At 39.5% G+C, this 9,065-nt stretch overlaps 1 long non-coding RNA gene across 1 annotated transcript; it reads right to left on the reverse strand.

Annotated features, from left to right (window-relative positions):
* Nucleotides 1-588: 588 nt before the first annotated feature.
* Nucleotides 589-6,575, reverse strand: LOC129632816 (uncharacterized). Its single transcript, XR_008704675.1, has 2 exons — nt 6,215-6,575; nt 589-2,022 (listed from the first exon to the last, which is right to left on the reverse strand). It is a non-coding gene; the product is annotated as an uncharacterized LOC129632816 (long non-coding RNA).
* Between the last annotated feature and the right edge of the window lie 2,490 nt (nt 6,576-9,065).

Below are 9,065 nucleotides of genomic sequence, written 5' to 3' on the forward strand. Positions count from 1 at the left end.
GTGGTGTTTTCAAATAATGGCATACTCTCGGCAATGAGAGTGAACAACCTGGCTACAGGTAACAAAAAATTACTCCCATGGGACAGACAGATGTTGGATCAAAGATACCAGACACTAGAGGTATATCATACCTACCGTACAAGTTCATTTACAGAAAGTTCAAAAATTTGCAAAACCAACAACCAGTGATTGAAGTAAGGATACTTACTTCAAAAGGACACTTTTGGGGGGGAAAGTGTCTTGAGGAGGGCTTCTGGTTGCCAGTAATGTTCTCTATCTTGGCCTAGATGGCATTTGTAATTTCTGTTCACCTTATGACAATTAATATGTATCTTTTTCTATTTTTGTAACACTATTTAAAAGTTCATTTTGGGGGAGGAGGGAGGAATAATTCAGGAAGTTGGGATTAACAGATACTCCTATATGCAAAGCAGATAAACAATTAGGATCTACTGTATAGCACAGGGAGCTGTATTCAATATCTTGTAATAACCTATAATGGAAAAGAATCTGAAGAATATATATATATATACATAACTGAGTCAGTTCACTGTACAGCTAAAACATTGTAAATCAACTATCCTTCAATTGTAAAAAGAAAACAGTTTATTTTTTAATGTACAAAAACTGTGCATTTACTATTGCATAAAAACAACTGGAAATATGGAGGGGGTTAGTTATTTCTACAGTAATATATAAGTGTAGGAATATGTAAGGGATTGATTTTGCCTGGAGTTTGAACTGGGAGTTTTCAAGGCTAGAAGACTATACAAAAGCTCAAAAAAATTGCTTCCAGAAACATTATACAATTTCTCTGCACATTGATACTGACCTTTTGTTGCCTTATGTCTGATTCCAGTTTTTCCAATCCATTTTCTGAATGCCCTAAAGAAATCTTCATGGTACAGTCAACAAGTTGTGTGCTGTGTGTTCCTGGCCCATTGACACCACGTCAAGGCTTGAGCAAAAAAGAATTAAACTCTTCAACCCAAATCTCCTCTTCATTCTGTCAGGGCCACCCAAAGCACCACACTAGCCCAGAAATGGAAATGAGCATCTTGATCATTTCCCCAAGGAATGCCACAAAGGCTCATTGTGGCACTGTAAAGGGCAAGGCTTCTGGGGCAAAATCCCTCAGCAGGAAAAATTTGGCCTCACCCTGGTTATTCCAACATAGCTTCTGTAGATTGCACTTCAGAAATAAGTCTTTCCTCTTAGAGCCTAGATCAATGATGTTCATAGAGGAGACATTAAAGAAAGAAATAGGTAATAATAAAGTGGGGAAACACTGCTGAATTTAAACTCTGGCTCTGTTTCTAATGAGCTCTTCAGTGCTAGCAGCTCATGGAATTTACCAGCACTGAATGTCTTCACAAAATGAATATCAGTGGATGTGTACTAAGCCCCTTCACACGGTGAATACTCTTTGATACTCTAGTAAATCTTTTAAAAGTGATTAAAAATACAAACAAGACACAAGACCTATCTTCAGTTCAGTTCAGTCGCTCAGTTGTGTCCGACTCTTTGCGACCCCATGGACTACAGCATGCCAGGCTTCCCTGTCCATCACCAGTTCCCAGAGCTTGCTCAAAGTCATGTCCATTGAGTCAGTGATGCCATCCAACCATCTCATCCTCTGTTGTCTTCTTCTCCTCCTGCCTTCAATCTTTCCCATCATCAGAGTCTTTTCTAATGAATCAGTTCTTCACATCAAGTGGCCAAAGTAGTGGAGCTTCCACTTCAGATGAAGTGATTAAAGTAATTAAAAATACAAAACAAGACACAAGGCCTATCTTGGTACCGTGGTTTTATGATCCTGGTGCCCTCCCCTGGCCGGCATATGCCAATGCCTTATTACACATACTGGAATAGTCATCAGGCACATAGGAAAGCAGCCGTTCTTCATTAATTTCCATTCAGGAACTTGTATCTTGAGAACCTGAGGTTACATCCCCTCTGCTAGAGCCTCATCCAGACCGTTGTGCTGTTTAAGCTCATGACTTCTGGTCCCTCGACTTTCACCTATCAGAAAATATATAGTGCACAGTAACAAACATAATTCTTAAAATAGAGCCAAAAAACAGCATCATTCTTTTCATCTAACTGGTTATATGGTCATAAACAGGAAGAAAATTTTTTCTTCTATTTTCCCAAATATTTGGCCAGCATGTAATATCCAAGCAAAGGCATTTAATGTTGTTCTGGGCCAAATTTCAAACCTGCATCCCATTAACATGTCCTAGAAACCAAAGTCTCCCCATTTACCGTTCACTGTGCAAACGCATTAGACAGCTTTTGACCTTACTTGTTCCGGGCATGGTGTGGCCAACGTGATTTTAGGTTCCCATTTACTCAGTTACTGGGACAGAATGCCTACTCTCCCATGCTTGGATTCATAAACCAGCACCATCAACAATATCTTCAAGCTTCTCAAAGTAGCTAAAGAGCAGACTGCATAGTCATTGAGAACTTACTGTGTACCTATAACTGTTCTAAGCATGGGAAATACAATGGTGTATAAAAGCAGACACAACTGTGTTTCACGGAAATAACATTTTTAGACAACCTTTAAATGTGTAAGACAAGTAGACGTTCCCCATGAAGCTTAACTATATGAAAGCCCTTCAAATACTTTTAGATTTAAAACATCTCATTAATTCTATATATAAGGGACTTGGGATGGGGAAAGATGGTTCCAAGAATTGCAATTATTATCACTAATTAACATTATTATACATTGATGGTAACTACTATATAGTATTTAAGGGTGTCGATGAGAAAGTTCAGGACACAGCAGAAGAGCAAGCCTGTATAAAGTGTAAGTACTAAGTGTGATGTTAATCAAGTAATGATAGAAACTGAGAAACCCTACGACTTTCCTGAAGAAGACAAGAAGAAGTGTAAATAGAGGCGTAAATCTGTATCACTTCTATGGGTGGGTGAACCATGGGAGATGAAGCTGCTGGAAAGAAAGCTGTGGTATTTAGGAAATCAAGGATGTGCAGACAAACTGAGTTCAGAAAATAATTTGATTGATGGAGAAGAACCATTCTGTTGGATCTTTGATTTGAGTGGAATTTTAGGGAAAGATTGCTTTAGTTCCCAGGCAGTTTTTGTTTGTGGATGCTTAAGAGGTCCAGCGAGAGAGCCCACTTACTCGCAGACTTGTTAACAGTCAAGTAAAGTGGCTGAAAAAGCAGGATAAGGCTGGGTGAAGGTCAGGTGAATGACACGGGAAAGAGGGTGGGACAACCAGAGACCGAACCTTTGAAGTGAAGCAGTGACTCATTCTCTCGTGTGGGCAATAAACCCTCTCAAGGGAATTCCAAAAATGGTCTATTATTTGAGCAAATACAATGCCCACTTTGAGGATAGATAACATTTATCATTAAGGATTATTTAAAGCCAATCCAACGACTTAAGTCATATATTTCTCTAATCGTAAACGACAACAGAATCAAAACAACAGGAAAAACAACTCTGATGCCAACTGTGCTTTTACCAAGGTACAAAACTGGCCTTTGAGTTGGACAGAAAGCCTTGCTTTAGAGACACTCAGGGCTCATGCTCAAGGCTGTGTACCTTAAAGTCAGTCAGCACTTAAGCAGAAGGGAAATTTTGACTTCTGGAAGAAACAACTGCCCAAGGAGAGATCAAAAGTTAAACAAGTCTGTGGAGATAACAGATGTGCTTTGTATGACATCAGGTGAAAGCTGACAGCAGTGGCCACGTCAGTAAAACAAGGACATCTGGGAAGTTATCCTAAGGCGTCCGTTCCCGGCTCCATGATCCTGACACATCGTTTAATTCATGATGTATGCTAGAGGGAAATAAGGCAGGCTGGTGGAAACAAGAGTTTTGAACAAATGCATTCTACTACATAACTGTAGAGTCTAATGCATGTGTTGTAAAGCTATAATGTTTCTCTTTGAGGATATCATTTATAGTTGAGTAAACAGGATATCTTGTTGTCTCTACAAAAAGTTGAACATCTACACAAATCTCTCTCATACCAATATTTCAAAGTAACAGATCACTTCAGATAGTTAGCCCCTTTCCTGAAATGTAAGCCCCACCCAAGTGGTATATATGCATGTTGACCAACATTCATCTGAACCCTAAACAAAACAAAAAAAGAATAATATCAAAAGTGAAGCTTCATTCTTTTTAGTTGACTTTATGAGTCTGTTAAATAATATGATCTTGTCATTCTGCACCACCTACTCCTATGTGTGAGGACTTGATAAATGTCACAGCATTGAGTAAGGTGAAGATGCTGAACTATATTTAACACGACAGATGCAAGTAGCTGTCAGGTTTGGGATTTGAAGTCAGATGATCCTTTAGCTCCTGTCTCTCTGAATATCTGGAGATCATGCAATTCTCCTGAGACCATCAAATTGGGAGGGAGGCGTTCTATGAATTCAAGGATTGATGGGTACTGTCAAATAGACTTTAGGATTTTTTGTCTTAACTACTATTTATTTTTGGTCCTTATTAGAATTAAAAGATAGAATAAAAATATATCAAATGACTTTTTTTCTCAAATCCTGCCTGTGAAATAAGAGCAGGATAATGAATTCAGAAGGTTATTTTTGAACCAAGGTAATGTCATAGTTTCAAACATGCTGAGCCATTCTATATACAGAGAAATGAAATGATAACCCAGAAATAATGTCTAAGATAAAAAGTATATTGGATTTGATTTGGTTTGATAGCTTAGTTATCCACAGAAAATGAAGGAAATGCACTCTGTACCCTAGGCCCCCCAGGTCTGTGAGCAGAGGAGGTAAGATTTTCAACGAGACGAAGTCCTTTCACCCATCCACAGGGCGGTGGGAAAAGCCAAGCACTCTGGTCCCTGTGTTAGCTTATTACACTTAGGTACTTCACTTCACTGAACCTTCAAGTCAAAATGAGATTGAGGAATTCATCTTCCCCTGACACCAAATATTAAGCTCAAGAGATGACTGCAGTCAATGAAAGAAATATCTACCATTTTTATCTTTTTTAATTCCAAAGTATAATGGAAGGACAGCCTCTATCAGAGATCTCTGTCTTCTCTAACTATATTAAAAACTAAAATCAAAGACAAGAAACATGTCCTGAGGTTGAACATTTGGAAAATATTTTCACAAAAGCCTATAATACAGGTGCCATTGGCAACAGAGTGGGGAAGAGTTCATGACATCACTACATCACAGACTTGAGTTATGAATTTAACAATTATCTCTTTTGAGGAATTTGGTCAACTTCAAGCTTATTCTTGTCACTTCTCCATAATATATTTCTGAGGATGGTATTGTTAAGACTTGTCAACTAAATATAAAATAGATAAGCAACAAGGGAAATTAGTATTGCGTAGTATAGGGAACTACAATTAGTACCTTGCAATAATCTATAAGGGGAAAGAATCTGAAAAATAATATAAATATATATACATATATGCATACATATAAGTATATAACTGAATCACTCTGCTGTATACTTGAAAATAACACATTATAAATCAGCTATACTTAAGAAAGAAAGAAAAAAAATTTTTAAGAAATTATTCCAGGATATATAAAAGAGCTTTTGCTAAGCATTTTGAGATCAAAGGCTCTATAAAAGAGAGGAAACAACCCTTCAGTTGTTACTGTTATGAAACACTGAGCACTTTTTTCCTCTGAACTTCTTGAAGTCATTACCCTTAATTCCATTTAGATAACTATTAGTCATGATTCATGGGTAAATGGTCAGTAGGTATTTTTCTAGATGCATTTGTGCTTCATAATCATAAGTATAATGGTTTGTTTCTGCCATAACATCAAGTTTTCATTCAATGTGGGAAAAAAAGGGACAGAAGACAGAAAAGGAAAATACTGAGGCTAAGCTGCACATAATATTTTAAGCGGATGTCAATCACCCAGGGAAACAAATTACAGTTTAGGTAAATTGTCCAGGCCAGGAATTTGCCAGCAGATTATCTCAGTTTATATCATCAGAAGTTCGGGAGTCTCAAATATTTGCTCCAGAGGATTGAATAAAAGGAATGGTTCTTCATACTGGCCTGGCTCCTATAAACACCATGAACAGCCACCATTGTAGACTGGTAGATGAAGACACAAAATAAATAGGGATTCAATGCCTTAATCCAACAAGCTTCCATCAAGAATAACACTTTTCATCCCATCAACTTCATAGCACAAATTCTTGCTAATTGTTTCCTTACCATCAGATGAGAACTGTTTCCTTTACCAACAAACACATAGGAAAGCCTCCAATCAGTTAGCTGTCCTCTTAGCTCTGCTGCTGCTGCTGCTACAAAGTCACTTCAGTTGTGTCCGACTCTGTGCGACCCCATAGACAGCAGCCCACCAGGCTCCCCCGTCCCTGGGATTCTCCAGGCAAGAATACTGGAGTGGGTTGCCATTTCCTTCTCCAATGCATGAAGGTGAAAAGTGAAAGTGAGGTAGCTCAGTCCTGTCCGACTCTTAGCAACCCCATGGACTGCAGCCTACTGGGCTCCTCCATCCATTGGATTTTCCAGGCAAGAGTACTGGAGTGGGGTGCCGTCGCCTTCTCCACCTCTTAGCTCTGGGTCATAGTATTTTAGCCACATTGACTACACGTGTGAGTGCTCAGTAGCTTCAATCAACTGTAGCCCACCTGGCTCCTCTGTCCACAGGATTCTCCAGGCAGGAATACTGGAATGGGTTGCCATGCCCTCTTCCAGGGGACCTTCCTGGCCCAGGGGTCAAACCCGTGTCTCCTGCATCTCCTGCATTGCACACAGATTCTTTTCTACTCTGCCACGAGGGAAGCCCCAGATTGACTACAGTCTAATCCAAACATTGTAACTGAAACTGAGACATCAAGTTGCCCAGGAGAGAGACATCAGGATATAGAGACACCATTTCTCTCCTCTCAAGACCCTGAGGCTCTTTTTTTTTTTTTTAATGCAAAAGTCATCGTGAGATATAACCAATCTTCTGGAATACTTCAGTTGTGGCTTTCCCCTACCATTCCAAAAAGAGTAGAAATTTTCTTTCATTTCCATGTCTTCAGTTGGAATTGTAGACTCAGTCTAATTAAAAAACAGAAAATGGGTGCATGGTTTAAAATATATCACTACAGGGACTTCCCTGGTGGTCCAGTGGTTAAGACTTTGCCTTCCAATGCAGGGGGTGTGAGTTCAATCCCTGGTCAAGCTAGGATCCCACGTGACTCGTGGTCAAAAAACTAGAATATAAACAGCAGAAGCAATATTGTAACATATTCAATAAAGATTTTTTAAATGGTCCACATCAGAAAAAGAAATCTTAAAAAATAAATTTAAAAAATGCATCACCATAAAGGTAGGGTTTATTATTATACTTATTTTTCCAAGAGGAAACTGCGTTATGGAGAAGCTAATTTAACTTGCTCAAGGTCACACAACTGGTAAGTGATGGAAAACCAAGCTTTGCATCCAAGTACACTAACTCCAGAGCACCCCACTTTTAATAGTTTTGAACAAATGAAGAGAAAGGAGAACCTACAAAGGGCCATTTCAGAGGCCTCCTTTGTCATTATCAATGTTCTCTGAGTTTCTGGGATGCCAGCATTCACAAAATCTTGTTGATACTAAACATTTGGAAATATATTACAATCTCACATACAGTTCTGGAAGGTAAGATATAATTTCTCAAAAGGCCTACCTTGAAATGAATGTGTGAAAGTGTTGTAATGAAAGTATTTGCATTGGGTGGGTACTCCAATTGGAAAAAAGATAGGTACACTCCATCTTGCACATACTGCCCAGGAAAGCTACATAGATATCTCAGAATCAACTACATAGATATCTCAGAATCAATTAGTGTCACAACACAACAGGGACGATACTATCAGCTTCTTCACACTGGTCATGATTTGTGTGGATGACTGTGTGCAAAAGGCAGAAGCTTTGCCACCTCCATCAACAAAACAGGCTTATAAAGAATCTACAGGGCTTCCCTGATTGCTGAGTTGGTAAAGAATCTGCCTGCAATGCAGGAGTCCCTGGTTCGATTCCTAGTTTGGGAAGATCCCCTGGAGAAGGGAAAGGCTACCCACTCCAGTATTCTGGCCTGGAGAATTCCATGGACTGTATAGTCCATGGGGTAGCAAAGAGTCACACACGACTGAGCGACTTTCACTTTCACTTCAAAGAGTCTACTCTGAAGAGTTTGCTTGAAAGTTGTTTAGTCACAAAGTCAAGTCTGATTCCTTGCGACCTCGTAGACTGTAGCCCTCCAAGCTGCTCTGTCCATGGTATTTCCCAGGTTAGAATACTGGAGTGAGTAGCCATTCCCTTTTCCAGGGGATCTTCCTGGCTCAGGGATCCAACCCCACATCTCCTGCTTTGCAGGCAGATTCTTTACCACTGAGCCACCAAGGAGGCCTAATGATCCATGTTTCTCTAGGCAAACTACTTGAACCTTGTACACAATACATACTCAGAGAATGATCCCCATTACTTTTGTCATTGTTTCAACAGCTTCGTCAGAGGGATACACAAACTCACAATCATATAATGGGGAGTGACAATTAAATGTAAGGTCTTGCTGAAGTCAGGCAAGTAATTTTCACCATGTTTACCTAAATGAAATCATTTCTCGTTTTTAACCATCTCTACCTTTAGCCCTTGGAATCATAAATGACATCCACATGATTAAGTATGTTCATGTAATAGCTTTTATTACATGGTGATTGCTTTGCTGTGAAATCTACTTATCAAAGGAATGGCAGGGAATAAAACTATTCCCAATGAGAAGAGTTTTCTTGCTTGTTTCCTGCTAATACCTGGAACCCAGTGCAGTTCAGTTCAGTCACTCAATCGTGTCCAACTCTTTGCGGCCCCATGAACTGCAGCACGCCAGGCCTCCCTGTTCATCACTAACTTCCAGAGTTTACTCAAACTCATGTCCACTGAGTCGGTGACACCATCCAACCATCTCATCCTCTGTTGTCCCCTTCTCTTCCTGCCTTCAATCTTTTCCAGCATCACCGAGTGCAGTTAAGCCAAATTTTAGGACTTCTCCTCATGTATGAGCCCTGGTGAG

Source organism: Bubalus kerabau, chromosome 18 (genome assembly GCF_029407905.1).
Source record: "Bubalus kerabau isolate K-KA32 ecotype Philippines breed swamp buffalo chromosome 18, PCC_UOA_SB_1v2, whole genome shotgun sequence".
NCBI lineage: Eukaryota > Metazoa > Chordata > Mammalia > Artiodactyla > Bovidae > Bubalus > Bubalus kerabau.